The sequence below is a fragment of the Phascolarctos cinereus genome, unplaced genomic scaffold, assembly GCF_003287225.1.
Source record: "Phascolarctos cinereus isolate Bilbo 61053 unplaced genomic scaffold, phaCin_HiC Scaffold_726;HRSCAF=1367, whole genome shotgun sequence".
Classification (NCBI taxonomy): Eukaryota; Metazoa; Chordata; class Mammalia; order Diprotodontia; family Phascolarctidae; genus Phascolarctos; species Phascolarctos cinereus.
In genome coordinates, this window is record NW_027556098.1 from 324,853,122 (window position 1) to 324,861,678 (window position 8,557).

At 36.2% G+C, this 8,557-nt stretch overlaps 1 pseudogene; it reads right to left on the reverse strand.

The window, feature by feature from the left end:
* Positions 1-6,820: 6,820 nt before the first annotated feature.
* On the reverse strand, positions 6,821-7,458 carry LOC110198118 (tetraspanin-31 pseudogene; annotated as a pseudogene).
* Between the last annotated feature and the right edge of the window lie 1,099 nt (positions 7,459-8,557).

An 8,557-nucleotide genomic window follows, 5' to 3' on the forward strand; every position in this document is an offset into this window, starting at 1 on the left:
ATGTGGTAAAAAGAATACTGAACTGCAAATTATTTATAGTACTCCAGTGCTAGGGAAAAAAAAACCTCTTAGATATTATTCAGTTCAACTTTCTCACAATGTACAATAGGAAATGGAGGAGCTGAGAGTGGAAATTACTATTCCAAAGTCACTAAGAAGAACAGTCAAGACTCCAGATCTCCTGACTTTGAGTCTATTATTTTTTTTTAATATTTGACTTAGAATCCTGCATGAAAATTCACTAGTATAGAGGTTCTTATACTAAAATCCAGAGAGATAGCAGACGTCAAGGCATGTAAAATTGGGTAGGAAAACAATCATATCTTTATTTGTGGTAAAATCTAACATAAATATAATTTTTTTTAAATTATTTCAAATCATTTTTTTTCCTGAGAAGGGAAGCCCACTGGTTTCACCAAAGAGTCAAAGGGGTATATGACACAGGAAAGGGTTTTAATCCATTCTCTAGCACATGAAAGAAATTGGTCCCTGGATATATCAGAAGAAAAATGTTTGCTAAGAACACCTTCAAGGCAATTGTCCTAACATCTAGTAACTCTTGCTTCTCCTACACCCTTCTCATTCCTTGTCATGTCCCCATCCCCTGTCATTTTGCAATTTCAAAAGATAAAAAAAAAATAAAAGAATTTCAGATATGGAATCTCAGAATCAAAGAATATCATTGTATGTCTAGTCCAATGTGTACCTAAAAAAATCTCTCTAAAACCTATCAAATAAGTATAGTATTCATCCACTCTTTGACAACATCTAAGAATGGGAACCTGCAGCCATTAGAACTAGTTTATTCCTCTGTTAGATTTATTAGGAAGTTTTACCTCACATCATGTCTAAATCTGGTGTATTTAGCAATTTTTATCCATTCTTTCCAGGTCTGCTCTCTGGGAACAAACAATCGGTAAGCATTTATTAAGTACCTACTATATTCCAGGCACTATGTAAGCATACAAATATAGACAAAAGACCTACTTTCAAGGAACTTAGTCTAAAGGGGGAGACAACATACAAACAAATATACACAATGCAAGCTGTATACAGTAGAGAGGAAAATAAAAACTAACAGAGAAGACACTAGCTTTAAGAAGGGTTAGGGGAGACATTCTAGTAAAAGATGCAATTTTAGCTAGGACTTAAAAGAAGCCAGAGAGGTCAGTAGCTGGAGTATTCCAGGTATGGTGAACAGCCAGAAAATGTGCCAAGAAGGTTAAATGTAATTCTTTTTCCAGGTGATGATGCTTAATTACTTGAAGTCAGATACAATAACATGTTCTATATCTTGTCTAGCAATGAGTCTTTTTCCCCTACTCAGCTAAGGGAAACATTTGCAGGAAAACACCTAACTCAAAATACATAAGGACTTAAGGCTTCTTGATTTCATCCTGGCATATCAGTAAAGGAGGATGGTTTTGGATTCTGGGCTATCATCCTATTGTGGATAGACATGGAATTATTAAGTGAACCAAAGAGCTTTTCTAAGGGAAACAATTGTATTTTTTAATTAATTTTAGTCAAAAATCATAAATGAATGGACTTCTGTTGTAGGTGTGACAAAGGGCAAGAGAGGAGATTGTGGATGCATTATCTTATCTCTTTATTATAAATGCATGTGAGTTGTCTGTACTGAGCACAGCAATTTAAGAAGACATTGATGAGCTCAAGAGTTTCCAGAGGAAAAACCAAGGCTAAGGCTTGGGAGGAAATGTTGAGTTCATGATACATGAGTACTGCCTGAAGGAATTCAAAATATTTGACTGGAAAAAGTGAAGGTTCTTGGTTCTATGGTAATGGTTTTCAAGTATTTGAAGGGTTGTCACATGAAAGGAAAATTTAACTTACTCGCTTTTGTGCCATAGAGGATAACTAAAATCAATGAGCAATATTTTTTTGTGAAAAAGCCAATTTAGGTTAAATAGTAATTTAAAAACATGTATAACTGTTGGAAGTCCACTTAATACTGTTTTTCAAGCTATGGGGCTGGAGAGAACAAAGGATTTATATAGTACCTACGATGTACCAGGCACTTTGCTAAGTATTTTTAACAAATATTTTCTTATTTGATCAAAGGCCAGATGATAGCCAGGTATCAGATATGTTTGAAAATACAGGTAGGACTAGATGGCCATTGGTCTGTCTTTCAACTTTTAAATTTGTTAATTCAATGAGAATATAAGCTCCAATAGCCAAAAAGTCTCCTATACCATATGATTTTCTGTATTTGCTGAATTTTATTACTCTCATATGGCATTTCATTAAAATGAAGGAATATCCTGGAAACTAAAGGGGTAATACTGAGAAGAAAGGAGAAATTTGAGTAGTAGTCTTATAAAGTCACTGACCTCAGGTTTGATTTAGAAATATTCTTACTCTTTACAGTGATAACACTGAAATGATTAACATCTACAATGTTAACATTTAGAAATGAAGAGAGTGCCACTATTTATTTTTGAAAAAACTGATAAAAAAAAAAACCCGTAACCTCTTTATCAATTTCCAATTACTGTACTCTGGCCCTCTGTAGAACCTTCACTTAAAACAAAAGATAATTAAATGAAACCAATCCACCAACTGGCAGCTAAATGGTGTAATAGACAGTGCTGGACTTAGAGTCAAGAAAATGAGTTCAAATCTGGCCTCAAGATACTTAGCAGCTGTACGACTCTGGGCAAGTCACTTCTTTTGGCTTCAGTCTTTCCATCTATAAAATAGGCATAATACTATTACCTATCCTCCATGGTTGTTGTGATGATAAAATGTGTTGTTTGTAAAATACTTTTGAAACCTTAAAGTGTTATAAAAATGCTAGCTATTATGTCTGATAATATAAGCCTCATTCTGCACCTATAGTCTTTCACTTCCCTTCTGAGAGGAAGGAGGCATCTTGAAGATACTTCTAAAGATTTGAAATCACAATTAATAGCTACAGCCAACATGTTTGTCAACAAGTATTTATTAAACCTTTACTATATGCCTGGCATTGTTCTAAGTACTAGGAATATAAAGAAAATAAAAATATGATCCCTGTTCTCAAGGAGCTTGTAGTCTAATGAGGGAGAAAATGTGCACATAATTATGCATATATATACATATATGATATGATATAATTAATATAATGTAATTAATATTTTGTAACATGGAGATAATCCAAAGTAAAGAAATCAGTAGATGGCCAAACCAGGATAATTATCTGTCCTGAAGAAGATTTTCCCTAAATGTTTTCCTAAATATTTTTGGATCATAGATTTAGTGTTGGAAATTGTGGTTCAGTCACTTTTTTGGTTGTGTCCAACTCTTTGTGACCCATTTTGGAGGGTTTTTTTGCAAAGATCCTGGAATAATTTGCCATTTCCTTCTCCAGATCATTTTACAGATGAGGGAAACTGAGGCAAACAAAGTTGAGATACTTGCCCAGGGTCACCCAGCTAATAAGTGTTTGAGGCCAGATTTGAACTCAGGAAAATGAGTCTTCTTGACTCCAGGCCTGGCACCTCTATCCACTGAGCCAAGCCAGGGGAGGAATCCTAAAGGCAATTATTCCAACTGTTTTATTTTAGAGATGAAGAAATAGAGACACAGAGATATTAAGTGAGTTTCTCAAAATCATGCAGAATATCATACTATAATACCTTATCACACATGATAAAGGTGGAATTTCAACCCATCTGACTCTAAAATCAGGATTTTCCCCCCAGTGTATGACACAACACAAGGGAAAACAGGACATAAGGAATCAATACTGCAGAAGTTATCTGATAATAACAGGAGGTGCCAAAATAACATGCATCATCATAATATTTGCTACTAGGTCAGGAATACCTGGCAGCAAACAGAAGCAGGAAAAACAAGACAATTAATTACGATGGTGTAGAAGTCTGTTCCCCAAAGCTTGCACTGAATAAGTACAGAACTATGACAGTTATGTAAAATAGGAGAAATAATAGCTTCTACTTCACTTCAGAGGGTTGTTGTAAGGATCAAATGATATAATAAATGTAAATCACTTTACAAAGCTTAAAGTGCTATATAAATGCTACTACTACTACTACTACTACTACTACTACTACTACTACTACTACTGCTGCTGCTGCTGCTGCTGCTGCTGCTGCTGCTGCTGCTGCTGCTGCTGCTGCTACTATTGTACAACAGAAGTGGGGCATTCTGGACATTTGAGACATAATGATCATGGGATGAAAGAAGAAGTAAGACTGCCAATCCCATGGGCATGGAATGAATGAAGGCTATACTATCATGACAATGAAATATTTTATTTCCAGAAAAAAGGGAATTTTAGCTATGTTAAACATGGAAATCCAGGGTTTCTTAGACTAATAAGTATAGCCAGGTTTTCTATTTCTTTAAAGATTTGATTCTAAAGCTTTGAAAGTCACGATGAAGAGATGCTCAAGATGAACAGAGTTCATAGTGCCCTGCATGGCTGACATTACCTCTGATCTTGACACTCACATATGCAAAGCTTTATGAACGTAAAAAGTTGTTAATCTTCACAATTTTCTATGAAGATGTCTCTTGTATTTAAAGCCCCAAGTTATCTTAAGCTCCACTTAAATGTCCTTTTGGGCACAACAAACTCAAAATTCTTGTCCACCTAAATTTTCAGTTGTTCCCAACTTATCTTTGCTGATTACTCCAGACACTCAGCCACTCATGATATGTCATTATGAGGATGTGTGGTACAGTGGAATATGATGTTAGAGGAATAGAATGTAGTCCAGAATGGTTTAACTATGGAGTGTGAAGAGGAGTAATATATAATAAGACTGACAAGTTCACTGGAAGCAGGTGGTGCAGGGCTTCAAGAGTCAAACAAAAGAGTTTGCATGTGATCCTAGAGGCAACTGGATATCACACAAGCTTATTTGGTGGTCCATGGATAGTTCTGATCATATCACTCCCCTGTTCAAGAAGTTTTTGGATTGACTGAAGAAACTTGGTCACACCAGTGCTAAACATAGAACCTTGCATAATTATGCAAACATAATAAATATTTTTTACTTGACTTCTTGATTTGACTTGATCCTGTGAGTTTTGTATAAAATAACAGAACATTTCAGAACACAAGTGATTTCACTGTTAATTGAGGAGAGAGCAATTTAAGCCAGTCCCTTAGTACAAATAATGCCTGACATATAGTACACATTTAATAAGATGGAATGTTTGAGTGTAAGCTCAGAATTATAGTCTTTGAGTTGGAAGACATCTCAGTAGATGTGTCATCCCTTTCATATCCCCAAAAAAGTAATTTTCATTATTACATACTTGACAATGATCACTGATGGAACATACCATTGAGGGGCAACCCTTTTACTTTTCAATAGTGCTAATTGTTAGGAAGGTTTTTTGTTTGTTTGTTTGTTTGTTTGTTTGTTTTTGCTGACATCAAGCCTAAATGGGGTCATGAAGTGTTAGGCATGATTGAAATGATTTAACAAGAGCGTAAGAACTTTTCAAGATCCCCCTTAATGCTAGTGCTTTTCTTTATTATCTTTAATTTTCCTTTATATATCTTGTTTGCACATAGTTGTTTTCATGTTGTCTTCTCTATTAATGATGTTCTTGAGAGTAAGGACTATCTTTTACCTTTCTTGTATCCCCAGAACTTAGCACAGTGTGTAGTTCATAATAAGCATTTTATAAGTGCTTGTTGTCTGACTTCAGGAAAGGAGAGAAAGAAAATTCCATTTAAAACAATTATTGAAAATGAAAATTCCCTTGGAAGTCTTCCTTGCAAGACACACAGAGAAACTATAGTAACACATGAAAAATACAAATAAAGAAGAATTTAAATACCTGGAGAAACATTAATTGCTCATTGGTAGTTCAAACCAATGTAATAAAAATGGCAATACTTCTTATATTAATTTGTTTAGTGCCATATCAATGAAATAATCAAATGAGTAGCCTATAAAGACTAGAAAAACAATAGCAAGATTTATCTTGAGGAACATATGGGATAAACCAACATGTTTTACAGTATACCCAGAAGAACTATAAGTTAGAATGTGAATTAGACATAAAGGTTGACCTCATAAACAAATTAAGAGAAGCAAGAAAGGAAGTACCTGTCAGATCAGTGGATGGGTGAAGAGTTTGTGACAAAACAAGGAGTTAAGACAATCACAGAGGGTAAAATGGACAATTTTGATTGTTAAAAAAATGGAAAAAGTATTTTCTAAAAAATAACATTCAAGTAGCTAAACCTATAAGAGAAGTCAGAAAATGAGGAAAAGATCTTTGTAACAATTGCTGTTTTCTCTGAGAAAAATCTCATTTATTTTATTTCAGGTTAAAAAAGTTTTATTTTTTTTTACATTCACTACACTATCCAAAAATACAATGCCTATGCTTTCAATGACATGAGAAAGTTGTCACTTTTGGAGAACCCTTACCCACCCACCCACCTTACCTCTACAGAAATTGCTTCCATTCTGGGTGATTGTCTGTGACTTGGCTGTGATTAACCTTGGAGACTCAAAATCCTGGGCAGGGTAAGATAGATCAAGCCAGTCTGGGAGAAGGCTGGCAAGGGTGAAGTCTGCAGGGGTTTTCTTGCCCCATTGAATCACACTTACTTGATAAATATCATCTTCTTTCCTAGAGGGTATGGGGGTGTGCTTATAATCTCCCCAACTCTGCCTATCCCCAAACTGTCACATGAAGGACAGAAGAGTAACTATCCAATCAGCTTTGGGGTTGTAGCAAAGAAAGGCTTTTTCCTGGTCCTTACATGGAAAAGGCCTTGGGGTCCCCACCATGACGGAGAGTAGGGAAATTAGGGTCAGGAGCATCAGAGATCTTTATGGGAAGGCACTGGGGTTTGCTTGAGGTCCTTCTGATTCCAGAATCTCATTGCTAGCCACACACCCCAGATGTCTATAAAGCTGAAGAAGAGTCAAACAACCTCCAGAATTTTCAGTGCTTCATCTGAATGCTTAAGGAATTTGACTCCATAAACCTGGCACTTTGGGCTCTGGGTCTTACAGGGTGCAATGCAAAAGGTATAGTCCTGGATGTATACGGTTGTGGAGCTGAAGAGGCCATGGCAATCCAAACTTGTCTCTAGTTCATTCTGGGTCTTGTTAGTCATGACCAATCAATAGGTGCGGATGACATCTTTCTGTGTGTTTCTGTTGATTGCCAGACAGGAACAAGAGATTCCAAATTGGAAGACGAAAACCAAAACAATTATGCTCATATAAAAGAAAAGCAGGACTTGGTGGTGTTAGCACCTATGAGAGCAACCACGGCAACGAAGAGGAGGAAGACACCCACTGTGTTGACTCCCCTGATCACGTGGATGCTGGACACCAGCTCCAGAGCCTTGCCCCAGGCAGCCACACTGATCAGTAGCAGCTCTACCAGCATATAGACCAAGTTGAGTGCACACAAGGCATTCTTGGAGCAGGCAAAGCCACCACAAACCATCTTCCTATGTAAACATAGAAAAAATAAGGGAGAAATTGTCTACATTCAGCACAGTTATTTGCTGACAGAATGTGAAATCGACAAAGGAGGATGAGAAAATGACTTGAGCTTTGTGCACTGAGGAGCAAGACATCCTGCAGTCATTTGTAGTTTTTTTGTTTGTTTGTTTGTTTTGTGTTTTATCTCTTAGAGCTTTATTCAAAGAACTATAAGAAGGAAGGGAGGAAGGAAGGAAAGAATAAAGAAGAAAAGAAGGAAGGAAAGAAGGAAGGAAGGAGATAGAAAAGGAGGGATAAGAGGTAAGGAGAAGGAAGAAAGGAAAGGAAGAAATATGGTCTTTGACTTCAAGGAACTCATATTCTAACTGAAGAGATAACATGTAAATACTTTTGTACATATATGATACATACTCAGTAGATGGGTAGTAATCTCAGAGGGCAGGCACTGATAAGGGAAGTTTTTGCTTTTTTACTTATTTTTGTTTTGTTTTGAAAGGGTGGTAAAGCAGGAGGCATCAGATAAGGGAAAAAAATCTTCTGCACCTCCTGTAGAGTGTCGGATTTTAACTTAGTCTTTAAGAAATCCAGGGAAGCTCAGAGACAGAAGTGAGGAGGGTAAACATTCCAGGAATAGAGAACAGCCAGTTGAAAGGTATGGAGTCAGGAAATAGATTGTCATACCAAAGGAACTGCAAATAGGTATTTGTAGTTGAATCACAGAGGCTTGAAGGGGAGTAAAATATAAGAAAACCAGGAAAGTAGGAAGGGGCCAAATCATAAAGGACAATAACTGCCAAGCAGCAGGCTTTGTTTTATTCTGGAAGTTTATTTACTGAGATTTATTGAGGGTGAATGGGTAAGTGGGTATTAGAAAAATTACCTGGGCAGCTGAGTAAAGGATGTATTGGAGAACAGAGGGACTTCAGATAATAATTAGAACTATAATGCAAGATAGAGTTGGTGAGGGCATCTACTAGGATATGTAGTTATACGAGTGGAGAAAAGAGGATGAATGCACTTTGATCTGATTTCATAGAAATACTTAAGAGGACAAGTAATTCAGAAAAGATGGCAGATAGTATACTTTATGAGTTTTTAAT